This window comes from Pezoporus occidentalis, unplaced genomic scaffold (assembly GCF_034315485.1).
Source record: "Pezoporus occidentalis ecotype Australia unplaced genomic scaffold, CSIRO_AGI_Poc_V1 ctg130, whole genome shotgun sequence".
Lineage (NCBI taxonomy): Eukaryota > Metazoa > Chordata > Aves > Psittaciformes > Psittacidae > Pezoporus > Pezoporus occidentalis.
In genome coordinates, this window is record NW_026913104.1 from 676578 (window position 1) to 703905 (window position 27328).

The following is a 27328-nucleotide window of genomic DNA, read 5'->3' on the forward strand; positions in this document are numbered from 1 at the left end:
TGTATCCTGCAGGAAGGTGTGGAGCTCAGGAGCACCCTGACAGAGCTGAGCACACAGCTACACCATGCTCACCAGGTTCATGTCCCTGCCCAGGGTGTCACATCCCATGGGCACTGCCACCGCAGTGCTGGAGCTGCCACTACAGGTCAGGCCTTTAATCTGTATTCCTTTCTTTCCCTGATTTTTCTTAGCAGAAATTGAATCTCCGTTCCAGTTTCTTCCGATTCCATAAAGGGATATCAGTTGCAGTGTAAGTCCAATTTATTCCTTTCCATGTATTCATTAAATCCCAGTTAGTTCCCGCACTATTTAATGGAATTGATGGTGTAATTAAGCTACAGGCAGACATTAACAACCAGAACCATCAGGGAGACTTAGGATCCTTTACTGCTCTGTTCCCAGTGTTATACAGCCTCTAATTTCACAACAATTACTGGAACCAGTTGGTTCAAAGCACACACTTGGCGCATACAGAACACCCAGCACCAGCTCCCGAAGGCCCTGGGTCCAACTTCAGCCTCACTGCACATCCCGCACACACAGTGCATCCCAAGGATGCTCTGTTCAACAGCCACATCTGCTTGGGATCCCCCACTCCTTATACCCTGCTAGAGGGAAGTGTAAACCAGAGACAGCAGCCGGGGCACCCACACCTCACCATCCCTGCTGACGGAGACATCCAGCGCTGAGCAGAGGCTGGAGCAGGGCAACACCCATGCTTCACATGCATCTCCTTCCTGCTCCCAGAGCTGCAGCATGCTGCCTGACACCGGGCTTCCCAGAGGCTTTGCAGACCAGAGGTGAAGCTGTAATAATAACTGCTATTGCGTTCAGAGATTGCTTCCCAGCGCCTTATCTGCCCAGAGATACGAGCAGGATCTGATCATGCTGCAATTACCAGACCTAGATTTGCACTAATTGGCTCTCTGGAGTAACCTTACCTCCAATTTGTATATTATGGGTACTCAGCAGGCAGTGATTTACAGCCCCACAGGTTAGGGGGATGCTGTAATCCCTTTCAGGGCTCCTTTCCTCACCGCTGCCAGAGGGAGGGCCAGCAGTTAGGTGGGTCCTAGGGGCACATCCTCATCACCCAGCCTGTTTGTTAATGACCTGGACTTTGGGGAGGTTTGGGCTGCATAATGGGATAATAGACGGAGCTGATGGCTTTCAAGAAGGTGTTGAATCCACCGCTCTGCTTCCCACCTCTGCCATCCTTCCCCATTGCCCAACTCTGCCAAGAACACTGCTTGGGAGCTGCCATGGGGCTGGCTGTGCCGTGGCAGCGCAAAGAGGCACCCGTCTGCAAGAGACCCAAACCAAAATGCACTCTTTGAACATGAGAAATGACTCTACTGCTGCTACTACAGGAAACAAAGCGGCTTTAGCTGAGGAAATACGCCTGGGGGAAAAATCGGTCTGGGCTGACTGTTAGGGATGACACAGGTAGAGAGGGGAATGTCTCTTTTGGAGGCTGCTCCCCGTGTGCCCTGTCCTGCCTACATCCTCATTCATGGCTTAGAGGGGGGTGCCAGGGGAATCCCATCTCCGTTAAATCCATGTCATTTGTCACTCTGCAGGAGTGGTGAGGAGGACAATTAGTGTGAACGGGGAGGCAATGGTTATGATGTAAAGCCTTGGCCATCAGTCATCATCAATGTGGTGGCTTGCCTGTCCCTGAAGAGTAACAGAGTTTGGTGGGGTCACGGAAAGGCCTCTCCATCCTTCTCCAAAACCTTAGCATTCATCAGAGCCATCACAGAAATAGACCAGTGAAGTAGTTCTCAGGCCATCACTTGCAGCAGGCACTCCTCAGCAGCAGAAGTGGTTTGCAGAGAGCATGAACCTGGATTTCCTGGACAACAAGCACAGCAGCCAGGGTAGGGGCAGGGGGAGGCCCCAACCTTCAGCATTTGCAGGGGTTTGACGCACCACTGTCCAACGGAGCAGGGAATGATGATGCAGATGTGCTGCTCCTCGCGTTCCACAAAGATCCAGCTTTCTCAGTTCAGCCATTCCTGTATTGCAAAGGACAGCGGAGCTTCCCTTGTTTGGCAGACACAGGCGTCCTGCTCAGCTTGAATTTCCCAGCGAGGCCAAGACCAGGCTTCCAGGGACGTGTCCCATTTTCTGCTCCAGCAGAGCTCGGAGCCAGTGGCGCTCCGGGAAGGGATGCACTGTACGGGTCTGTGCCCACAGCACCTCGTCCATCAGCCGTGCTCCGGGCTCCTGCTTGTTTGTGTGGTACCTGTGGGTGGATGTGGGAGTCTTTGATCATCTGGGATTACTGCGGCATTAGGAGCTTTCAAACAGGAGCAGATGCTCTGGGTACAAAAGTGGGTCATGTACGGTGCTGTGCTAGGATGCTTTGATGTGCAGGGGAAGGGGGGAGGCCAGGGCAGGGTATGGAGGAGCTGGAGTGTGCTTTGCACGGTGCAGACTCCAGTGAGCCCCCGACTGCCTGCCCTGGGTGTGCTCCATTCGGTTACTGGGAGTTTGCCTTGTGCTTGCAGGGCTGCAGGGGACAAAAGGCTTCCTACGGCAATGGAACAGCGCTTGTCCGCAGAGATGAGGTGGGAATCTCACCCGGCCACATCCCCAGCACGTATTCCTTCAGATGTCTTCTGCTGCTAATGAAATAATGTAGGAGACATCATTCTCCGTCACTTCCAGTTACAGTCCCCCTGTGCAGGAGCCTGCCAGCGTTCTCCTTCCTCCAGAGCTAACAAACCTCTGCTAAGAAGAAAGGCCATTAATAATAATTACAAAGAAGAAAACCCCTCTCTTCTCTCTCTCTCTTTTTAATGAGCCCTAAAAAAGTAGGTTTCTTAATTGAAAAGCTTTCTATTTTGGAGACAGCACCAACACTTCAGAGCGGGGCAGGCAGCTCCGGCAAGCAAAGGCGAAATGAGGGGATGCATCAGGCAGCTCCTTACAGGAGTCTGAGAGATGGACCTCAAACTCAGGGGTCACCCAGACTCCATCACCAGAATCCAAGGAACTATCAACAAGGCACTAATTAGATTGAAAGGAGGCTGCAGATGGAAACAAAGCAGGAAATCGGCTTTGGAACAAACATCATTAGAAGTTTGGGAAGGAAAAGGATGTCCTGAGCCTGGGAGCTGAGCAAAGTGTGACACACACACACACACACCCCCCCAGTACCACCCATGACAAGGGGTCATCGGGCCGGGGCTCCTTCTCCAGGCTGCTTCCCATTCCCAGTCCACAGCTACTAAACTGAAGGTTTATCAGCCGCAGCTGCTGGAGCACCCTCCTCCCTGATAAACTGCTCATTGAGATGAGCCAGGGATGCAGAGCTCACTTCTCCACCCCACACACACACCACACACACACACACCATGCAGGCTGTCCTCCCTTCCTGCAGCATTCCCGCCTGGCAGCAGCCCAGCCCCGGGCACAGAACACTTCCACCGAGGCTTGATCGATCACCTCCCGCATTTGGCTACTCACTGGCTGGATTAATGACATGTGGGATCCAGGATGTGGCTCTTCCTAATGGCATCGACGTGGCCTCTGTCCCCGTGGGAAAGTGAGACCCAGGGCTGCAGCCCTGTGTGCCCAGAGCAGCAGCACACACAGCATCACCCTGCTCCCTGCACACCAGGAGCTGGGAACAGCCAGAAACACTCAGAACACTTGCAGAAAGCCCAGGGTTTTGAGCCGAAGCTGGCTCAGCACCCCAAGGATTCGACCTTCCTCTCCCACCCGTTTCCACATTTCCAGTTTAAACTACTTTGTGCCCCTGTTGGATGCAGGACACATCCACGTCCTGCAGAGACTCACAGGCCTAGTGCAGAGATTCCTAACCTTGACCTTTTTATGAGTCTCAGGATGGCTTTCAGCAACAGGCTGGAGGATGCTCATCCATTTCTCCCACTTGTATATTGCACTATTATGCCATAACACATATATAATCACCAGAAGCCCAAAGCAGCAAATGCTGTCATCATCAGACAGCCCAGCTTGGCTGATGCATCCTTAAAGCAGCTCTGCAAATCAGACCTGAATATCGTTAGGATAAAGGGTGTAGGGAAGGAAATGGCCACAACAGCCTGTTGCAAAGTTAGCCTGGGCTCTGCCTCCCAAATTGGTTCAGAGAAATTAACAGGAAGGAAGGAAGGATCAGACACAATAATCAACCTGCTTACCTGCTCATTAGTTTAATCTCGTCTTTTTTCTTCCCCTCTCCCAGCCCTGTGGTTTCTCTGAGCACGGAGTAAGAAGAGAACAGCAGAGTCCTAGATGAAAGGGAGGCTGGGTCTGGAAGCACAAAGATTAAAGCAGAGTTTTTAGGACTGGTCTTTGATTATTGTGTTTTTACCTTGGCTCTGTGGTGATTATTCCTGTTCTCCCAACATCCCTTCTGGGTGCATCCGAGGGAGCACGCAGCCTCTTGAGCAAGGTCCAAGGACAAACAGCGAGCGGGTTGGATACAGGATAGGCTCCAGGAGGAAAGGGGGTCCCAGACAACAGCCCCCCCCCCCCCATACACCATCTAGGTTTATGAAGGTGGGACCCTGCTGGGAAAGCCTGGTCCAAGCACCTCCATACCAGGAGGGCTCCTCCTGCTGCTCCTGAAGCAGGATGCGGGCACAGGGTTGGATGATGGGGACTGCTCCCAGCTGTCCTCCATACGCATAACCTCAGGCAGGAAGGTGTGAGAAGAACAGATCCGAGCTCTGCTCATCTGGAGAGGGCAGAAAGAGGCTGCTTTAGCAAAATTCCCACAAGGGATGCACACCATAGCCGTGCATGTATGAAGGAATTACATTTGGAACAGCTTTTTCTTGTTAAATCGGGCTTTTCAGTCCTGCCTGGAGACCAGGCTGAGCACAAACATGGGGGCTCAGGTTGTGGCGGTGAAGAATGGGAGTGAGCTGTGAGGCAGAAGCAGCTGCAGCCCCAGCAGGGAACTGGGCAGGACGGGGAGAAGAGGCTCCTACCCCAGCCTGTGCTGGGCAAAGCCAAACACCAGCAATGAATTAGCTTCTGTTTAGCCAACACCCTTGGAGCGTTTCCGAAGCCAGGGCCAGAACAAACAACGCGGCAAACCCGAGCGAATGTCATTCCTAAACCAACAAACTATTGCCTCGCAAAGTGGAACACCCCGAGGGCATCCAGGAGCAGCTCCTGCTCCGGGCCGGGCGGGCGCCGCAGCATCCTGCATCCTCCTGCGGGGTGCGCGGCGGCAGTGGATCGATGCAGCAGAGAGCAGGAGGCTGCGTCGGGCTCGGAACATGATTTATGATCTCGCAGACATCCGGAGATCCGCGCCCGGGCTCTGGGGTCAGCTCTCGGTGAGCAGGGCCCAATTAGGTGACCCCCCACGTCTGCGATCGATCAGGAGGGAGGGTTTGCTGCTCACACAGTGCCTCCAGCAGCAGCATTGCCGCTGGTCTGGGGAGAGCACCGTGTAGAGCTGTCATTGGGGGCACAGGGGGGCTGTGAGGTGGATGCGCTGCACGCACCACCAGGGACCAGTGCAACCCTACCTGGGGCGGTGGGTACCAATCCCCCTCCAGCCTCATGGAGCTGCTTTCTCTGCCTCTTGCCATGTCCCCTGCTGCTGCAGGCCAGTGGTGTCAGCCCCTCCTTCCTTCCGTGAGAAGTCCTGCACCATGAGGCTGGGAGAAAAAGGTTCATTTCTGAAGCCAGTCTTCCTCCCCCTCACTCGTTACAGAAAGGAGGGGGAAGAGCCCGGAAAGACAGAGTTATTACATTAATCAGCACAGAATTCTAACTACTGCCCTTTATGCTTTACATAATAATATAAAGCTTTATTCAAAGACAACAGCCTTCTACATCAAAGATCCCCCTCTCCCAGTCTGAACTTTGGAGCCCTTCTCCTTGCAATTAATGTAGAGAGATCTAAACAAAGTTAGGGAGCAGCTTGCAGACATCCTCTGAAGCAGGGCTGGCTCTGCTCGGGGAGCAGGATCCACAACCACAGCTCTGCTCCCTGCTGCCGTTTGGCTGTGCAGGCACAAATAGTAAGGGAAATGGCCGGGGTTAGGGTGCTCTGTGCCCCACCACCTCGGAGGAGGAGAAAGTTCATTTTCATTCTATAATCCCGGCTTTGCATCGCGCACTGCACAAATACACGAGGACATCGCTGGCGCCCTTCGCGCAAACCCAGCGTGCACAAGCATTGGAAGCTTACTGCAGGCTAGTGCCCGAGGGCATATGATGAAGGTCACCCACCCCATGTTGAGTAATGTAGCTCCAAAGCTTTGCTATGGAATTGCTCATCTCCCTTTGGAGGGGCATGTGTTGCTGTGGAGGGCTGCGAGTGTGAAGGCAGCAGCAGGCACAGCCGCCCTGCATCCAGCACACAACAGACCAGGCCATCTCCACCCGAGATGAAGGCTCCTGCTCCTTCCCCTTCATCCTCCCCCAGGCTGAGCTCTGCCACGGCTATTCCGGGATCTCTGCAAAATGCTAATTGCTGTGCTTGGCCTCCCCCGGAGAGCAAGGGGAACCCTCCCCTAATTAGCGCCGCAGTCTGTGGCTCAGGGAAGCCAAATGCTGACTGGAGCGCGGCTGCGCTCCCTGCAAAGAAATCCCAACATATGCTGTGGAAAAACGCCGCCCAAGTCAGGCTTCAGAAGCACGGGGTGTTTAAATAACCACGGATCCCCACTGCTGTTTATTACAGAACAGAAGAGTAATAAAAGGCAAAGCTGCGGCTGCGAAACCTGCTCCCTGCCAGGGCGGGCGGTGGAGGAACTAGAGGATGGGAGAATTCCATAGGTGTGCTCCTATGCATCCCTGCAGCTGCTGCTGCCCTCATTTTGCAACAGAAAAGAGGCCAAGGGGTTGGAATTACCCGCCCATGCCCACGCTGCAAGACGCAAGGGGAAGTTCTCATCCTGTTTTGCATCCCTAGTGCGGGGCTGAGGTGGCCCTAACGGGACCCTATGGGGAGGCTGCACTGCGGACTTGCACATGCTCTGCAGCCCTCCTGCGTTTCCGCTGGTCACTTGTGGTAGTCCAAAGCATATAAAATATTTAGTGGCTCCTAATTAGAAGTAATTACCACTTAACCTGGAGCAGAGACGTGCCCTGTGCATCTACTTCTGAACAGCTTGCACCGCAGCTCATTAAAGGGAAGGGCTCAGGGAAACAGACAAGTGCTTGTTTTAGCGAGGACCCCTCCGGCTACCCGAGTGCCAACACTCGCATCCGAGGTCCACAGGCTCCACTCAAAGGCGCCCGCGAGCAAAGCCTCACCTCACCTCTATTTCAGTGTGATTGCTCCCTCTGTGCCCCTGAGGTTCTGCTCCGGCACACCATGTCCTTCCCCGAGCCGCAAGGGGGAAAGCAAATGGTTAACGAGATGCCCAATTCCGATTCGTTTCTCTTCTATCAGAGCTATGTAGGAGAAAACAAATGAGGCTCCTTTCCATGGGTGCCGCTTTCCTGCTCAGAAAGCCTTAGGAGTAAAAACATCCTGCAGTGCCTCCTCTGCTTTGGTCTGTGCATCTCTCTGAAGGTCTCCGCTAATAAAACCAACTTAACAGCCTTTCTGCCTGGCTCCCGAGGGAAAACCCTGACCTCTTACTCAATCCACAGCCTCCGATGCAGCCCGAATGAGCAAACACGCCTTGAAGGGTGACCCGCAGGTCAGCAGACCCTGACTTTTGATCCGTGAACTCCGGCGATGGAGGATTCACTCGCAAACCTGAGCGGGGAGGGAAACAATTCCCCTCTGTGCCGAGAACTGGGGAGATTAAAAATAATCAGGTCCACCTCAAACTGAACCAAAAGTTTGAGATCCAGAAAATGGCAGCAAATGAGGCAGCAAAGCAGAGTCAGCAAACACAGCCCAAGAGCACCAGCTGAAGCATTTCATCTCCACAAGTGAAGAAATGCTTTGTAGCTGCTTTTCGAGTCTTTCACTTCTTTGCAATAAATGAGCTTCCTTCTCTTTATCCACATTTCCAGAATTGAAAAGTACAGGTTTTACCTGGTGGTTTAACTCCTCAGACTTTCAGACATCATTTGGCTTGGTCCCTTCCTAACAGGTCAGGGCAGTTGGGATGGACCTGCATTCTCAAAAGGAAAATAAAACTGAAGGATGCTGAAATGGCTTTTTCCTCCAAGGCTGCTGCTCTGTCCTGCACAGATCTGATGGGCACCATTTGTCCCATCCATGCTGAGCTTTGGCCAAGCCCCAGCCCGAAAGAGATGTGTGCAACCCCCTCCACTGCTCCCTTTTCTATCCCATTCAAGAACAGCATCGGGCACCTGACTGAGCTTCAAGGGCTTAAACACGTTTGGGCAGAGCTGACTCTTTCAGACTGGTCTCTGTGCACATGTGCTCCATGTGCTCACTGCAGCCCCAACGAGTCCAGCTCCACAGGCCCCAGGAGCAGCTCCCACAGGGCCAGTCAATGCTCCTGCTGCCATCTGGCTGTGGAACCTCACACCCAGGTCAGCCATGCCCTGGAGCCCCCCGGCAGCCCCAGCACTCCCAGCTCAGCCCTATGGGACAACCCCTCACATCCACTCACTGCAGGAGCAGCTGCTGCTGACGCACCAAGGTTTGCAAGCCATGCTGGACCCAGTAAACATCTGCTCTTGCCCGCTGCCAGCCATCAATCACAGCTGACAGCCGTCCCCCCACGGACACCACCGTGCTTTTCACCTTAATTTCTTAGAAGGGCTTTTTCACCAGTTGGAAACCCATAAATATCACTCTGTGAGCCCAGGTAGGGCTAATGATAGATGGCTGCTTCACAGACATGCCAGAGGCTTTGACCTAATTGTCACCAAAATACTTCCTGATTAACTCATAGATAAAATCCAATTAAAACTTCTGCTCTTCCCACAGTCCCTGCTGAGTACTTTTTCTCCCCATCTCAAACTCTCTTAAATTAGATCCAGGCTAGCCGGACCCGCTCTGGATAGAGGAGGATGCTCTGCCCACCATCCTCATGTAGCCCTGTCGCTCCCTTTTCTTCCTCCGCTGAATAGATCCGCTGCACAGAAAAGCCTCTTTAGCACATTTGCTTTGATGTGCAATAAGTTAATTACTGTAATAGGTTCATCTTTCTCCCCCAGTATTGAATCATGTACAACATCCGTATAAATTGTCACGGAGTTCCTCATTTTGACTCAATTTATTCTTTAAGCAGGCCTAGCAAGTGTATTTCTGCAGAAAGGCTTTTCCTCAATCCCATTTACCAGGTGAATCCATTATTTTCTCTCTCCTGATATCCATCTTGGTCCACCTCCCAGAAGGATGGTGCTCGCTGATGCCCTGGTCTTGCAGCCGCTCAGCAGAGGAGTGATGCTGGGAGCGCAGAACTCTGCATCCAATCCTGTTCCCAGCCTGGGGAACCCTTTGCCACCAGGAAAAGAAAGGAAAGCCAGTGCCTGACCTCACATGAGCATCACAAACCCCTCTGCCCAGGGACAGCACAAGCGAGGCAAAAGGACAGCACAGGAAGCATCTTGCTGTGGTCCATGAGGGCTTCAGCTTGGGCTCTGCAGCACCTTCTCAAAGGGCCCGCAGCAGCTGAGCTGCACAGTGAGACGGAGGGAAGCTCCAGTCTATTCCACCTCAGCCTCCACCGTCTCCCAGACCTGCGCTGGGCTTGGCTCTTACCTGGAGCATTAGCGTGAGGAGGGCTTGGGAAGCCCCAGTGCTTGGCAAGGTGACACACGTGCACAGGGAAGCTCAGTACCAGGGATTCACCTCCATTTTTCCTGCTGTTTTTTTCCTCTATTTTTCTCTTCCCTGTTTTTCTTAAAATAACCTCCAGGTAATGCATTCAGCCCCGCCGGGCTGCTTTATATCACTCACAGCATTTGCCAGTTGACTCTTTCCCGCTGAGATCAAGTCTCTTATCAGGGATTAAGGCTGTAGTTCAGGAGCGCAGCTATGAAGTGTGCCATCAGAGCAGGCAGTGGGATGAGCCAGCACGGCTCACCAGTGCTGCGGGACCCAGAGCGGCCCAGCAGGAGCAGGGATGTCGCAGCGTGTGCTGCTGGGTCTCTAACACAGCCCCCTGTGAGCAGGGGGAACCAAGCTGAGCAAGGCTGGAGAGGCAAAGCAGAGCTGAGTGCATCTCTGAGGATACAGGAGAAAAGATTTGTTGGGTGCACTGTGACCAAAAGGAAACATCCTGGGGATACAGGTCCAGCTTTCAGGCTGGAAGATGTTTACTCCACGTTTAACATAGGAAAAGTCTAGTGACTGCCCCTGATTGAGCCACATCTGCCTGCAGAGATGGAGGAGCAAGGCTGAGCTCCAGCCTCAGGCAGGTGTTATTTCCAATGGAAATAATGGAAACAAGAAGGCTGAAAACAGCAAGATGAGTCAGTCCGTGCTGCAGAGAAGAGGGGGAAGAGCTTTCCTTGGGGGGATATTTGCACCCAGACGGTAGGTCTGGTTCAGCTGGAGCAGACCTGCATCCCAGTGCCCAGAGAGCTCCCATTGCCACTGCCCCACAGCCATCAAGGCACACACCACCTCCTGGGGTGCCCCCAGCACCACTCCAGGCAAGGAGCAGGAAGCCCTCCAGCCCATTGCGAAGGCAGGACAGCAACCTATCACATATCCCCCATTTCCTGCTCTAGATCCAGCTCCACAAGCAGGATCAGCTTGAGCTCACCGCGGCCGCAGTGACCTCTCAGAGCTGCTCGGATGGAAGCGGGAGGAGCTGGTGCGGAGCAGGTCTGCAGCTTGCAGGGGGTAAAGAGCCATCAGCACTGGCCCCGCTGATCTTCCCGCAGGGATGCGGTGGGCTCCAGCCTTGCCCTTGGGCTGCTCCCATCATGAGATGAGCACCAGCTCCCCAGCAGAGCCCCTCACCACCGAGGAGCCGGTTTAGCTCGCCAGCGGCTCACCGCTGCCCGAGCCCGGCGCGGCAGAAGGGGCCATCAAGGCTGTTTGCTGCTTTACACAGGCTATCATGTGCTGTGCCGCAGCGGGGGACTGCAAATGACTTTATAGTTATTGTTCCTCAAATTGGACACCCCCTTGGAGCTTAGATAATATGAGATGAAACAGCCTGCGGGAGGCTGCAGTGAAGTGGAACAGTGATGGAGGCTTTTTTTCCCCTTTCCAAGAAGAAACACTCCACCTATTTACTTCTCCCCCGGCCCTCCTCCTCCTCCTCCTCTTCCCTGTCAGGATGCTGAGCCCTGGCAGTGACAAGGGTGAGCTGGGGTGTAATCGCTGAGCAAACTGAGCTGCCTGAACCCTGTGCGGGTGAATGGATTCTGCACGCCAGGATTTGGACACACAGCTTTGACAGCGAGCCCTGAGGAGGAATGGGAAGGGACAGAGGACGCTGCGGCTCCTTACTCCTCTTCCTACCCACGCGGGGCTTGAAGGGAACATTATTACTGGCAAAGCAGAAATCTCACCTCCTGTCATTTGGCTCCGCAGAGCCAGCGTAACCGCATTGAAGCGGAGATGCTGCTGGAGGGAGTGGGAGTGGAGAGGAGGCTTTGAGGTGAGGGAGCGCAGGAAGAACCAGAGCTAATGAGGGACCGGGGGAAGGAGGATGTCAGGGCTCACGGCACAGCTCGTTATGGAGGAAGGGGGAAGCAGAGGCCTGGAAAAGAAAGGGAAGAGCATCCGAAGTGCAGCGGCCTCGGGGTGAGGGGAGCAGCTGACCCTGGGGAGGAAGGACCTGGCTGGAAATGAGAGCCTGGAAAGCAGAGCTGGGAGCGCTCTGGCACAGCGTTCTGTTTGCCTTTCCCCACAGCAGATCTGGTGATTTAAATTAGGTCTCGATTCTTGTTTAAATTATAGTTTACTGTTCTGCGCCCCGCTCAGAAGTGAATTACCTTAAGCAGCAGTATTAATAACACGGTTATAATTAAGCTTCATTACTGTAGGCAGTTTGCTGAAACAAATTGCTTCTTCATTATTATTATGGCACCTTTGGTAAAAAGACATTTCCCCAGAATGCGACCTTGATGCTTTATATAGCAGAAGCTGGGAGATGATAGAGATGTAAGGATGAATTAGCATCTTTTACCTTCTATATCAAGCTCATTAAAAGGAAAGCGACTCAAGTCAAAACCAAGCAGCCTTGATGGAAATTTTAACCTAAGCGAAATGGATAATGAATAGGTTTGAACTTTTCCTGACATCTTTATAGCGGCGCTTTATTTGTATTACACTTCTGCTAAAACATAAATAAATAAAGCAGGGCAGGGAGGGGTATGGACAGCAGATGGGGCACTGACCTGCCAGCACAGGCACCCCTTGTGCCACCAGCTTCCCATCCAGCACAATGCAATTGCATCCCTTCAGCAAAGGAGCACTATGCTGATTAGTGAAGCGTCCTAATCCTGCAGGAAGTGGTGCCATTCATGGCCACAATGTGAGGTTTCATGAGCTCCCGTTGTCCATCCACATCCAACCTGAACCACAACGCACTTCAAAGAAGCGTTCAGTCCCAAAACTTCCCCCCAAACTCACAGGGTCTAAGGGTGCTCAGCATCCTGAAATGATCCTAGCCTAGGGCATTTCCAGCAGAACGAGTTACTGAGCAGGCCTGGAGGGAAGCTGCTCACAGGCTCAGTCACTCACTGGAGCATCGCTAAGTGCAGCCATTCTTGGAAGGAGGACCCATGCTTGGCCTCTCCTTCTGTAGCATCCATGATGCCTGGCAGCGGTTGCCAGCAGCAGATAATTAGCCCTCAATTATCATCATTAACTTTTTCACCTACACCACCTGCAAATCCTGCGTCCATTTCACAGAGCTGCCCCAGGACAGGGACCAGGAAAGCTTTAACCCGTTGATTGCTGCAGACGACCCTGGCTCCATGGCATAGGGCTGCCAGGGATGAGGGATCTGGGAGAAGGGACAGCGGCTACATTGCTGCAGGAGCCTCGAGCAAGCATCCCCATGAGCAGCAGAAGCAGCACCACAGGAATAAGTTGCAGTGATTGACACACACCGGGCTAAAAAGACAGAAAACACCACACATACCTCATATATATGCTTTCCAAACAGGCATTGAGAGCACCCCCGGACCCTTCTCTGCTGGCAAAGGTGCCCCTCTCTGTGCTTTCTGCCTCCAGGACCTAGGTGAGCCCTGCAGAAAGCACTCCTGCTCCTCTCAGCACACCCATCTCCTCCAGGAGTAGGCTGCCCTGGGCTGCACCATCTTAAAGGCTCCCCATAATGGGCAGCAGCTGCTGCTCCCCACCAGGTGCTCTTTCTGAGCTTCATCTCCAAACAAGCTGGGAGCCCATTCCTTGCCTTACACCCTGGGGTGTTGCTGTAACCCATGGACCCCAGCTCCTGCATTCGGCATGCAGAGAGGCTATAACTGCACTGACGCAAAGCACCCCCTCATCCCACACCCAGCATCAGGCCTCTCCATCCCACCTCCCTCACTGCAGCACCACTGCCTTGGTCACAGCAGCAGCTCTGGGGACAGCGGCACAGGGAAACTAACCCAGCAAAGCGGAGAGTCCCGCTTTAACGACCCTTCAAGCCCTCATCATTTGCCTGCACGGCTGCAGCAGCGCCCCGTGAATGACTGCAGAGCGCAATTAAACCTCATCCTCAAAGGTCACCGAGAAAAATATTTCTCCCCGTTGTTAAACGGGGCATTTGCTGGGTCTCGCTGTGACCTTTTGCATGACAGGATTTAACGCTGCCTCTGCTGAGGCTCTGAGCCGTGTGCCTGCATGCGTAGGGGTGCACTGGGCTCCAGGCCCTCCATCCAGAGCAGAAGCAAAGGCAGCATCACGCTAAAGGGGGCCAGATCCTGCTCCCACAACCCTGGGGTCTGTGCATGGACGTTACGTTTCCCCTGCTCGTGGAGCACATCCCTAACACAGGGGGATTCCCTCCCAGCCCTGGAGCGGTGCGGGATCCACTGATGTGGGTGCCAAGCGCTGCTTAATCCCCGGACCGTGTCTCCTGGGATGTTCAGCCCCGCAAGCTGCTAGTTCCCTCTTAGACAAGAAGCTCTCCTTCTAAATGTGGAACGGAAGGTCTCCCCGCTCAGCACATGCGTGCCTCCGCGTGTGTTTGTACACACACTCATTAAACAAATGCTAGCTATCAATTTCTCTGAGTGCTTATTCTGATAATAGCTATATTTATCATTTAGCATCTCTGGAAGCAGTTCAAGTCTAAAATCTATGATGGGTATTATATTTAATAACAGTGGTTTATTTTTAAATGCGATAGAAAATAAAGAGCGGGAGGGTTGTGGAAGCCCCCTCCTGGGCTCCAAATCCATCTCTGTCACTGCCACGCTGCGTGACCTTGGAAAGGTCGCTAATTCTTGCCATGCTGGAACTTCCTGATGGTAAGATGGGGATAATTATGCGATCTGCAGCCCGGGGCTGTTGTGATGCCTCCTTCCTAATTAATGTTGATTGAGCGATTTCAGCTCCCCGGACGGAAGGGGCGAGCTCTTGTTGGTGTTTCATTCGAGGGCAGCTGGACCCCTCTGCAGCCCCCTGGCCGCGGTGTATGGAGCTGCGAGGAAGCAGGATGAGATGGGTCAGCATCCCTGGGTGGCACTGGGAGAAGGAATGCGGTAGCAATGCACATCCCTGAGTTCGCACCCAGCCCTTCCCTTATATGCTCATGTGAGAGCACCGTCCTTAAGTCTTACGCCAGCCAGGAAGTCCCCTGGACGGCCCTAGGAGTGTTTTATGGTAAGGCAGCTGTGCCGTCCTGCATCCCATGCTGGGCCATGATGGAGTTGGAGGCTATGTGCCAGCACCACTCACCAAAACCCCACTGTGTGTCACAATAACCTCGGTGGCATCTCACTGGGAAGAAGAAAAAGCCTCATGCAAAGGTTGCATGGGACACTCGGGAGGAAGGGATGCCCCATGGAGACTTCCCTGCTCCTTGTCACTCTGGCCCGTGGCACAGTGTATGAGCTCATCAGCTGGTCACTATCATTAGCTTATTGTTCACAGTAACAACCCCCTTCTTCCCGAGGCATCAGGCTATTGCCCCCATTCCCTGCCCCTGGAGCGCTGGTCCAGCTCCCTTACCCCTTCCCACTGTGCAGTGGACAAACAATCCTTAATTAAATTTACAGCGATCTGCACCGAAGGCAGCCTGTAAGGGACGGCGTGTACACGGCCTTAAAGCAAATCACCGCTGGTGATGAAAGAGCCTATTTCAGTTAAGCAAATTATGAGGAGGCGGGTGATGTCCTCGGTATAATAATTCCATGTGAATTATTTATATGGAATCTGCAATTACACTGAGCAAAACAGTGCATAAAGCACACTTAATTATCCAGCCACCTGTTAGGAGCAGCCGATGGCAGCGTCCCCCGTGCATTACCCGCTGCCGGCGGCGGAGCAGGGAGCGGGATCCCATGGGAAGAGCCCCGGACCCGAGCGGCAGCCCCGACCGCAGGCAGCAGCGGGAGCACGCAGGGGTTTGCTCGTGTTTGTTCCGTTTCAGGTCAACTCCCACTGTTTGGCTCCTGAGCAAGGTCCTGGTTCTTCTTTGAACAGTACTGTTTGTTCGCTTTAGCTACCTCCTGATAGAAAGTTTTAAATGGAAAGGATCACTTGTCTCCATCCATCCCTTGGGAATTTCACAGGGTGAACACACTGCCTGCAGCAGGAATCCAAGGCAGTGCCCCAAAGACAGAAAACCCCTTCTCCTCCTGCCCCTGGGTCCTCACACCCTGGCAGAGGTTTTCCCAGTGGCAGCTTGATGGTTTTGTCCCGTCAGAGGATGGACCAGCCCTCAGCATTTAATGGGAAAGAAATGAGTGCTTTTTCTTTAAAGATTTACCATGTATAAATGGATGAGGGTATTAAAGGCAACAATTAACTTTATTGGAAACTTTATATTCTCCAGCCTCATTAGAACTGCCAACAAGATCTATTATTAGCATTACTATGCAGATAATTTAATAAAAAGGGTATTTAAAGTGGATACTTTTGCGCTGGAATCAAATAGCTTTCCTTCCACGTTCTTTCCACCTCTCTCCCTTTCACCCTACGCTGCATCACATAGGCAATGAAACCTGAGGTTTGTTGTGCCTCATGTCCCAGGCTCCCCCCAAGCTCACCAAGCCCTGCAGAGAAAGGGACAGCACCAGGAGCCTGGGGTCCTGCTCCAGTCCTGCCCTCACTGTTTTCTGTAGGGATAAGAATCAAGGGGAGAATTCCTCCCGGCTCACCATGGCTCTGCCCAGAGGGAATGCTGCCCTGCCCAGGCTGCTGTGCTGCTAGGGGAGACCAGCTCCCACCTCCTAATGGTGCCTGTTTTGTAAGACTTTCCTCACTCGTGACGTCTGCTCCTCTTGCAGGGCTTCCAGTTTCAGTGGTGTCATCCCAGAGCTTTGCTTTCACTGGATCCCTTCCCAGCAACAGGTAGCAGCAGGAGAAAAAGGCAGCCTTTAAAGAATAAAGCCAGGAAAGGTCTCCTTTGGTGGCACAGGTGCCAGGACTCCTTCTTCTCCTGTTACGGCTCTGCTTTGAGCCGCGATTTTAACAACAAAGTCAAAACTCAAAGCAGAAGTTGGCTGAGGCTCCAGCTGCCCCCTGCCCTGCAGTGGGAAGGGGAGGGCAGCTGTAGGAAGCACCCGCTCAGCACCCAGCCAGAGACCCACAGACACTAATGAGGCTGGAAACGGGAATGCTGCGGCCAAATCCCATCAGCCACTGGTGAGCAGCAGTATTTCAGCTGGCGCCAGCCCCTGGCGCAACGCTGAGCTGTACGAGCGGTGCTTGGGGACCGAGACATGGGCTCTGTCACCAGAAAAAAATGTTTAATCTGTGGGCTTAAATTTTAACCAGCTGGAGCAGAGCTGCTCCCCCCCCGCTCCGCCGCACTGTTCACATCCTGCTCTGCAGGAGTCCCCAGGGGAGACTCCAATACCACCGAAATGAGCTCATCTCTCCTCCCTTTCCTAATATTTCTCCAGCGCAGAGCAGGGGCAGGACAGCTGTGCCTCGGGTCGGCTTCCACTCATCCCTATGGTGCCCTCGGGACACGCGCAGCATCCTCCATCCCCGCGGGAACCCAGCCCTGGGACCCCCAGGACAGTGCAACACGGAGCAGCACCTCTTGCTCGGGCAGACCCAGGACAAGCATCTCGGCTCTCTGTGCTGAGGCGGGATGCAGCGGTGATGGCCGCTATCCCAGTGCGCCTCCAGCTCCCAGCCTCCGGCGCCTGGGCCCTTTCCATCACGTTTATTACACCCTGCAGTGTAATTAACAGAGAGGAGTCAAAGGACCCGAAAGCAGTGATTGTAATAAATAATCACTTGGCGACCGCGGAGTTAATATTCCACCAGAGTCTCCTCCTGGCCTCCAGCTGGAATGGCAGAGAGAAGGGAAGAGTAATGAAGCCTGGCAGCGTGACCTGCGGAGGCCTGGCTGCTGGAGAACAGCAGCATCCTGCAAGCGCTTCCTGCCTGGTCCCGCTTCTCCCCAGACTTTAGAGCAACAGCAAAGCCATTTTGGTGGCTCTTTGAGGGGATTTAGGGAAGCTCGGGAAACTGAAACGCTGTAAAACTCAGCATGCGACAGCTCATCTTTTCCAAAGGGAACAAGACCAGCACGTCCTGGACTGCCACAGCTCTCTGCTCCTTGTGCCAGCCTGCAGCTCCCAGAAAACCAGGCTCCCAGTATCACATCCAGGAAAACATCCACACATCAGAGACAAAAGAGCATATGGAGGTGCTTAGAACACATGGACTGAGAGGTTTTCATCCTGCTGCCTCTTCCTCCTCCTCCAAGGGAGGGTGGCAGAGATGCTCCAGGTGATACATCCCCGCTTCACCCCATGCTCCCCACGAGGTCTGGAGGCTGCAGTGGGACACTGTGCAAGCCCCATGCAGTAGAGAGCTTGTCTGTGCTGGTCAGTCATTAGCTCCACACATCTCTGCTAATTAGAAATCTCAGCTGAGATTTGCACTTTTACGAATAGCTTGCACTGGAAACCTTTATAAAAGCCCCGTACATGTTAATTCCCTCTGATCTCAGCCATTCCGGGTACCATACGGTAGCATTGGCATAAAGCAACAACGCTCTAACTTGTCAGCTCCACCAGAGAACACCCTCCTGATGTTGGACGTTTATCTTCTGAGATGGGGATTACAATGTGCCAGCCACAGCTATACCCTTTGCAGGGCATCGCCATCTCCTGCACCCGCTGCTTCTGAGGCTCTGTTCCTGGGCTATTCCTGTTTAATCCAGGACAGCACCCTGGGGCCAAGGAAGGAACACAGCACAAGGGCATCTGGCACTGAGGACTTTCTCCCCTTTGGTGGGACTCTCTGAAACGGGCCTTTCCCAAATCCAGTCATTTCAGCCTCAATTTGTACCCCATTCAAAACGCCTTTGTCTGGAGCCGGGGGGTGGAAGATTAACTTTTCCTTCCTGAAATCTGGCTGCTGGACGCGAGGGAATAATGAAGGCAAATAAGCAAAGTTAAGCTTTCTGTATAGAGCTGGAGGCTTCAGGGTGCAGATTACAGCAGCAGGTGGAGTGGCTCCAGCCTCTGCTGTGTAGGCTGGGAAAAATCCCGTTAAACCGCAAAGGTGCTTTAGCTCCAGGTCCCCATTCCCGAAATGGCTGAGCTGAAGTCAGCGGGACGGCAGGAATGTCCCGGAAGGGCTGAGCGTGGGCTCTGAGCCCGTCCTCTTGCCCACTGCCATCCGGGAGCTGCTCCCACACCTCGCACCTTGGCAGAGATGAGGAATGATGAGCAAATCCGGCAGGATAAAAGCGCGATGGGAAGCAGAGCATGCCAAGGAGTGACACAGGTGAGCAGCCAGAACGCAGGAAGGGAAGAAAGTCTTGGGGCAAGCTCAAGGAAAGGTCGAGCTTTATTTATGGCCTTAGTCTATTATGTGTCCGTCTCCGAAGCTGCTGGTGCCGAGTACAAAGGCAGAACCAGGGAGGGCTCACAACCAGGGCAGAGGGATCCTTGGTTTGAAGCCCTCCTTCACATCCAGGCTCCTCAGCATCCTCCCAGCTCCGGTCCCCATAGGCTTGTCCTTCACCAGGAATTGGAGACAAGTTTCCAGCTCTTTCCTCCCCCATCTGCCCCTGCACTCGTTGGAATGCAGGCTTGGAGTCGGGCAATCAGTAGGTAATCTTGTCAGCATTACTTAGAGAACCAGGCTCTGTCCTGCCCATCTGATGCTCTGTGCAGCAGAGGGAAAATCACGGCTCCCTCTTGAAAGGAGGGGAGAAATTAAGGTTGACTGGCACAGGAAAACCAGCAATCCAGAGATGACAGGGTGCCACAGGAGCTTAAAGTGAGCATCAACTCAAACAAAAACAAATCTGCATCGAAAACAGGCTCTTCCCCAGACCACATCCCCACTTTAAAGTGCCTTTGAATTCTCCCCAGCACGTTTAGAACATGCTCTCCCTTCACAGCTCTCGCTCGCTTTGTTTTGCCGGTTGCGGGCAGGCAAACGAGGGCTGAAGCTTGAAGTGATATTTTCCTATTAGCACACATGCAAATGCTAATAAACAGCTCTGCAGGCTGCGAGCAGGGAAGGACAAAGGGGCACTACAAACCCTCTGCCACGTTGGTTTTCCATCAGCAAAGTCCATCTTTGCTCCTCATGGGAGCTGAAAGCCGGCAGAGATGCCATCGGAGCAGCCGTGGCCTGGGGGCACTGGCCACATGGTGCCAAGGAGGCTGAGGGCTTCTCCTTTCTCGCTGCCGGGTTTGGGGCAGGTTATGGATTGTTTGATATGGAATTTCAAATGATCGCTTAAGTAGCTCATTAGCTCGTAGCAACTTGGAGCAACCCGGCTGCAGTGGGTGTTTAAGTGCTTAATGCCTTTCTTTCCCCCCTCTTTCTAATTGGCATTTAATTAGAAGAATAAATTAAAAAAAAAGAAAAGCAGCTTTGCCTGGGCTGCTCAGGTTTAAATATTAAACAGTTTCATTCTCCTGGACTAGCAGTGGTGCAGGAGCTGGCAGAGAGGGCCAGGATCCCGTGGGAGCAGCGTGGCTGCAGGCAGCACATCCTACGGCCCACAGCAGGGCTGCCTTGGGTCACTTCCACCAGGAGAACGAGCTGGATCCCCTGTGCCAGCTCTTGGCGGCTCTCACCTTGTATCCTCCTTCCCCAGCGCATCTTCAAGCAGGGATCAGGACTTGGCAAGGCTCCCCCTTGGCGTCGCACGGTGAAAGCTTCTCCGTGGCCCTGGGGAGCTCAAGGGGGGATGCTCGGAAAGGAAACGACCATTAGCGAAGCGCTCGATAACTGCTGTTGTGATTGATCGCCTGCCCTAATGCCTGGAGATCTCCCAGGCTCCGGCTGCCCCTCCCGGGGAGAGCGGAGGAGGCCGGATGAAGCTGTAACGGCTTTGGGAGGGCTCTGATGCCTCCAGCGCTGCTCCGATAGGGATGAGGCCACGCGGAGGAGCTCCGGAGCAAAGCGCTGGGTTCAAAGCTCTTCTCTCCCTTGTGTAATTACACAAGGAGAAGGATGAACAGGGCTGGGGGCTGCTCCTGCTCCCCCAGCATCTTCCTCTGCATCCCCTGTCCATGGGTGGCCAGGCAGCACCTCCCTTAACATCAGTACATGAAGAGGCTGAAAGTCCCTGTGGCTGTATTAACCACAGCGGGTGACCAACTGCTCTGCGAAGTTGAGGTCCAGAAGTTTAACTTTCCCTGTTTTCATTAGAATTTGGGTGGATTTGATGCAAACCATGGCCAAAGTGCACGCCTGTGAATACCAAGCGTGTTAATAGGTAAATCTGAAGTAACATTTGAAAGCTGGAAGATGAAAGTAGATCACAGGGCAAAGATCAAACAATCCAGAACCACTTCTAAGCCTTTTAGTACTGCCGATTATTAGCATTTGAAAGTGAGGAGCATTAGCGAGAGAAGAGGATGGGGGGCTCGGGAAGGAGTTTCTGTTGTGTGGATAAAAAGTGAAGTAAGTGACAGCAGAAGAGGAAGAATGGAAATTATCTGGTTTATTAAGTGCCACACAGAAAGGCTGTGTACAAGCGTGTGCCCGCTAACAGGAACCACCACCGGTGTTCAGATTGCAGGCACACATCTGGGGCTGAGTATCCGCTAGGATGCTTCCTGGGACCCTCCAAGCGTGCAACAGGTCCTGCTGCTTCAGCACGGGACGGAAAACCTCCTGAAAGGAGCAGCAGGCATTTAACTGTGCCAGTAATTAATGCACTTCATTTCCTATGGAGAGCTCCGGGAGAAGACTCCTGTTTGCATCCCATGGAAACCAGTGTGTTATTCAGCAAACCTGCCATGGGCAGCAGGAGGGAAAGTCCACCACCCCTAGAGGTGCTGGGGGAGAGGAGCCCAGGAAAGCCAGGGAGAAAGCAAAGAGCCAGAAGCAGCGGCTCTGCTAGGGCAGAGCTGCTGTCTGCTAACAGAGATGTTCAGGATGGGAATTTATGGATCTACCGCCTTTCATCTCCAGCGAGAGCTTCCCCAGCTGAACAGTTCAAATCATAGAATCACGGAATGATAGTTGCAGCCAGGCTGGGAAGAGGGTCAGGGACATCCAGCACTGAGCCAGCTGTGTGTCCTGTGGGGCTCAGCATTCCCCAAGCATCCAGAGGGATGTGCCTTTGAAAGCACTGCACCTCCTAACACAGGGCCCTTGGGACTACTCCATAGCTGACCATCACTTCCCTCTTCCCTCACCCACCTCCGGGAGCTGCTGTCCCAAGCAGGAGGGATGCTGCAGTGGGATGCTCACAGGGATGCTCTCACACAGACACAGGCACTGGCAATGCTTCCAAGTGCCCTGAGCATGAGAACATTCTGCACACCCCCATGCACACACACCACATTTCAGGTGCAGAACCACCTTCTCCTTGGTCATAACCCATGATACTGAGATATTCCGTGTGCATTTATCCCATTACCTGGCTACCAGGGTGAAAGCTGCCATGGTGAATAAGGAATTAGCAGTTCCCAAAGGAAAGGTATTCGGCTGCCGTCAGAGGAGCCTCCCCTGGAAAAGGGCAGCTGGCAGCCTGCCCTATGGCAGCACCCATGGGCTGGGACCCTGTGGGTACCCAGCATCTCACTTGCCTCAGGTGCTTGTCTGTCTGGCTGTGATTTCCAGTGGCGAATTCGGAGAGGGAGACAACGAACACTGTACCTGTGATGTTCAGCCTTGGTTTAATAAACAGTGAGGCTGACTGCTCCCACAGGGACGTGCTAATATAGGAGATTGATTCGCTGCAGTGTAACCACCCAAGGGCTTTACACACAACTCTGACTAAACTTCCTCTACAATCAATCCAGCCTTTTCACCACTTTTGACAGGGTGTTCTAATATTAATCTACTCCCCTTGTCAGTCAGCTCCACTAACAAAGGCTCTAATGATCTCTATCCCGGCACAAGGAATACTGCACAGGTAGGTGGCAGATTTCTGGATCTCTCCCAAGGAAAGAACTTCATCCTCTGCCTGGGTGAAGGATTCGTGTTGCTGATGAATACGGTGATATTGTAATTACTGTTAATAAGAGTGATGAAGATGCAAACAGATGCAAGGGAAGGCTGGGCCTGGGAGCTGATGGTGTTTCACCCCTCACCTGCCCCAGGAAGGAGAGTGCAAAATGAGGATTTGCCTTGCTAAGCCATGGAGCAGGAAAGGGTGCCCAGTGGTGTGAAACACAGTGCCTGTGAGCACTGCAGCCTGACGAGCACCCTGCTCAGCATCCGTCCCGACTGCTCTTAGCCTCGGGCATCAGGAGCAAGCACAGTCCTGGTGGAAACAATGTAAAGGCCCGGGCCCCTCTGATCAAGCCTGGCACAGACTGTTCCCTTTCTCCTGCATCGCTTCCATGTCTCTGCCTCCCGGCGAACTCATCCTCGCTGACAGTTAGACAGGCAGGAGCCCACCTTCACACTGCAATTAGGCAAGGCCATGGGCAGGCTGCGAACACCTGGGAGGACAGAGATGCTCCTGCTGTGAGGGGGGCCGAGCCTCCATCCCTCAACCCCGGCACAAGCCTCAGGATCCAGCCCGGAACCCGCCTCTCCATCACCTCCGTGACACCCCCGTGCGTGGCTTCTGTGCTGCTGATTTCCCTATCCCCAATCAATTCTTCCCACTCCATGCCCCCCGTGAGGTGAGACCCCTCGGGAAGGCGGCTGTCAGACTCATTTGGAGGTGTTGAATGCACTTCCCTTGGTGCTAGATGTGAATTAAAGACAAACCAGAGTCTGTGGCTGGGTGCTTTTTAAGCAGAAATAGGTGTTTCCTCGCTTGCAGTGGCCAGCAGCGGTGGTGCATGGCAGTAACAAAAGCCAGGACATAAATTGTTGGCTTTGGAAGAAGCATTTAACCAAGAGAGGAGCCGGGTGCACGGGGCTGCAGGAACGGTGCGTGTTTTATGGAGCACGGAGCAAACAGGCATGACCAACGCGCACAACTTGTCAGCAGGCTCACCACCTCCTCCGGGGCTGCAGTACATTACTCATCCCCTCCCGCTCTGCTCCCTGCTTCTCCTAATCTCATCATGACTGAGCTACTGCGAGGGCCTGGCTGCTCTGCTGACTCAGCCCCAGAGCTGAGGACATCAGGGGTGCCTGCTGCATCCCCTCACGCTCCAGCAGGGATATTCGGCCTCACAGGGCTCTTGTGCCTTTGTCTCTGCGCAGGAGGCAGGGAATCCAGCTCCCTGTGCCAGTCTCACCATCTAAAAGCCATCTGCAGAGCTCAGGAGGGACAGGCTGCTCAGAGCCATGTTCCCGTGAGCATCCTGCCTCATTCAGCCGACAAACTAAATGGGCACCAGCTTTGTGCCTCAAGCCCTACTGCTCCCATTAGGGCATCAGGCAGGGTTAGGGCACATCTTCCAGCAGCATAAGCCAGGGGAGCACTGAACATGCACACCCGAGCTTTGCTCCGTTCGAACTGAGCAGTTTTAAACAGATGCTGGAAATCAGAGGAACTCCAAAGAGATCATCACCCGAATGGATCCAGTGGTTAACAAGCCACCCAAAATCTGCAGTGTCCCCTCACGGTTTCCTTACATGGGAAATGGAATTGCAAATATTTACTCAAAATCAATGCCATGCAGGCATCACAGGGAAATCCCAGGGATGTCGCCTGAGGATCACCTTAATGGCACGCTGGAGAAGGAGATCCTGAGCAGGTATTGCGCTACCCAGAGCGTTATAACCAAGTCTCAGGGTTTGCTTTGCTCCCCCTCTCGACAGACTTCCTGATGACATACGTTGCAAACACGCTTGGAAAATGGATCAGCTGCACCAGCTGCTCGCAGCCGCGGCAGAGCCTCGTCCAAAGCACGCGTCCCGGCTCCGAAGTGTCACATCCCCATTCCCTGCCCCGGCAGCGCAGGCTCGGCGTGATCCGCACAGGCTGGTCAGCGTTGCGGTGTACCTTGCTCTGCAGCAGGGTGGCAGGAGGGAATGCAGGGGTATTGCAAAGCAAACCTCTCCCCTGCTCACGTTGGATGCGGACGAGGAGCCCTCCCTTCAATAAGCTCCCGAGGACACCCATTAACAAACCGCTACTCATCTCTCGGTGCTCTGCAATCGCTGGGTGGGCAGAGCGCTGTAATGGAGCTCTCAGCTCGAGTCGCAATGACTTTGACCATGCAAAATTACACTCTATTCTGGCCAAATTAACTAGGTAATGCCTTGCATTAGTGGAAAATCCACCATCAAACCATGAAGGCTGCCGTTCAAACCACTCAAGGCCACAGAGAGAATGGTGATGGGGGAAGGAGGTGTGCTCAGCCAGCGGGCTGAGGGGCTGGTTTCCATCACCTTGGACCTCGCGCTGGCCAATGCACGTGGGCAAAACAAAGACACAAATGCAAACAGCCTCACTCAGGCCTTCCCCTGCTCCCCCTCTGGAGCCAGCAGAGGGATATCGGGAGCTGGGGATCCAGGGGCATCCAGGAAGCCTGGTAGAAACAAAAGCACCTCTGATGGATGGACGCATGAACGTCAAACGCAGCTTCATTAGAACATGACCTTCTGATCAATGCTCCCCATCCTGTGATCCCAGCAAAGGGAAAAGGTGGGAACTGCCAACAAGCCGATTTGCTTGGCAATTCCGGATGAAATAAAACATTACTGGCTCTAATTAGACCCCTTTTAGTAAGAGAAGCACACGAAATAAACTCGGTCTCATTGCGATGCCGGCGCGAGTCTCTCTCCCATTTTCTATGTTTAAGTGAAGATGTGGAAGGTCAATTTGCTATGTAAATTTGCGCAAATTTGGCTAAACTAAAACGATTACCCTAATGGGTATGCAAATCAGCCTCATTGATAATGGCTTCTCTCAGTAACTTTAAAGAGGGGGGGGCAATTACTCCAATTGTGACAATCCTCTTAAGCGTTTCTTTGCCCAATAAAGTAATGATATCTTGACAAATTAAAGAGAATATAATGAAATCCGATTAATTAGTGCTAAGACCAATTAGCACACGCAAAGAGAGAGGGAGAGATTTACAGAAGCAAAATTCACCAGAGAAGACTACAGGAATTCATCATCTTTCATAAAGACGTTTCTACACCTTTGTTTTCTTGGGAGTAACGAGGAGCTCTTACAAAGCCAATACAAATCTGCTTTGCTTGGCAAACAGAGCCTTGGCCAACCAGTGGGAAAAGAAACGAGCCTGGAGATAATGGCATCGAGTGATGAACCTCATGGTCTTCATTCGGGCTGGCGCCCTGGCTCTGTGCTTGGCAGTGCAGGCAGCGTGATGCAGGCAGAGAGCCCTTTCCTGGTGCCCCCGGAACGCCTGACTCCGGCACATCTCTGCTCAGCCACCCGCAGCACACAGGGAACGTTAATTACAGCGAAACGGGAGGCAGCAGCTCCAAGCTCACCCTGCTACCACCATAAACCTCACACGGAGCAATAAAAATAATTACCAGCAACACCGCACGTAATATACTTCTGTGTCATCTCTCTCCTGTTGGTAATAAAGCTACCTAACAAATTAACTGGGAAGGAGGGCCCCTTTATTTACCTGATAATTAGATCATGCTGGAAGAGACTTCATAGGGAATGCTGCATGGAGAGATATGAGTCAGGGAGCCCTGGCCTGTGCTGGGTCCCAGCCTGCTGCCATTCCCATCCCACCTCGTGCACCCCCAGGTTAACACTGTGCCACTGAGGGGTGAAACTCATCTGCTTCTAGACATGGCTCAGACACCACTTTCTGCCACCCGCTGGGCTGCAGGGTGCTCTCAAGTGGACCAGTTGTGCTATGAGCGAGGGCTCACAGCCCTCATGTGCTTGCAGCCCCGCTCATCCCTGCCACACACCAAGCACTGGCTGCGCCCCTATGCCAGCGCTGCCAAGGGGCTGAGAAGGGACCTGGCACCATTCCCATCCACCTGCATCCAGAGAATTCCCCGCTGGCCGCTCGCCCTCTCCCACAGACCCCTGCAGAGCTGAGGGTGAGCAAGAAAGCCTTTTGCTCCGCCTGTTTCACCATGTGTCCTGGTCTGTGGGTACCTTTAAAGCACCTCATGGGCATAACGCGTGAGCTAGGATGGGAAAGGAGCAAACACACAGGGCAGAAAAGCACCCCGAGAGGGTCTGTCCTTCCACTCTCGTTTTTTTTGGCCACATCTTTTCATTCTTTGCTTTGTGGGATTTTGTAGCCTACAAAAGACAGGCAGGAAGGAGGAGAGAAAAGCTTTGCCTTTGGATCAGCCGCAGAAGCCTCTCCTCGCTCCCTTTTCCTGGGCGATTTGTTAACCTATAAAACATTAAAGGAAGAACGGGGAGGCTGGGGGGGAAATGTGTTTTTCTGACTTTGCCTCTCATTTGTTAATTGTGCTCATCAGTGAAAATCATTTGTGGCAGAGAGGGGGGAGCGCAAAAAGCCAAGGAAGGAGCTGATCATATGCAGGGGAAATAACTCAGATGTGAAAATACTTCAGGCTGGGAGATTGCGCTATTTATTCACACAAGTGTCCTGCTGCGCTTCAGAAACGCAGTGATTTAATGAGCTGCTGCAAAGGTGTTTGTTATTAAGGAATCCCGCTCTTCTCCCCCATGCACGGAGGATGGAGCCCGGCAGAAGTTCTGACTCGGCGCCTTATTAAAGCTTTAGCGGCTTTTCCCCCCGCTCCCGGCTCCCGAGCGCTGTTTGAACCCGTTCCAGAACTAAAGACTGAACAAGCCGAGCGGGGGCTTGTTCGGCGCAGATGCCGGCGAGCGCTGAGAACGGCTCCAAAAAGCATTTGTGTTAACAGATGTTCCTGCCTCTGCTGCGCAGCAGCAGCGAATGGAGCCTGGCACGGGGGGCCTGGGGAAGGACACGCATCCTCTGCTGCCATGCACCGTGCTGCCCATCCCTGACCACCTATTGGGGTGCAAGT

At 53.3% G+C, this 27328-nt stretch overlaps 2 protein-coding genes and 1 long non-coding RNA gene across 4 annotated transcripts in view; 2 read left to right on the forward strand and 1 right to left on the reverse strand.

The window, feature by feature from the left end:
• The window catches only part of SIDT2 (SID1 transmembrane family member 2), a 553125-nt gene that overhangs the window by 365943 nt on the left and 159854 nt on the right, over positions 1–27328 (forward strand). The gene's annotated exons all lie outside the window — the stretch shown is intronic.
• The window catches only part of PAFAH1B2 (platelet activating factor acetylhydrolase 1b catalytic subunit 2), a 497498-nt gene that overhangs the window by 317986 nt on the left and 152184 nt on the right, over positions 1–27328 (forward strand). The gene's annotated exons all lie outside the window — the stretch shown is intronic.
• LOC134158528 (uncharacterized) lies at positions 1925–7417 on the reverse strand. 2 transcript variants are annotated; one of them, XR_009962806.1, is made up of 4 exons: positions 7187–7417; positions 5517–5694; positions 4173–5305; positions 1925–2736 (listed from the first exon to the last, which is right to left on the reverse strand). It is a non-coding gene; the product is annotated as an uncharacterized LOC134158528 (long non-coding RNA). The 2 variants fall into 2 exon arrangements; XR_009962805.1 differs by having other exon boundaries at positions 1925–2630; positions 4173–4711; positions 7187–7413.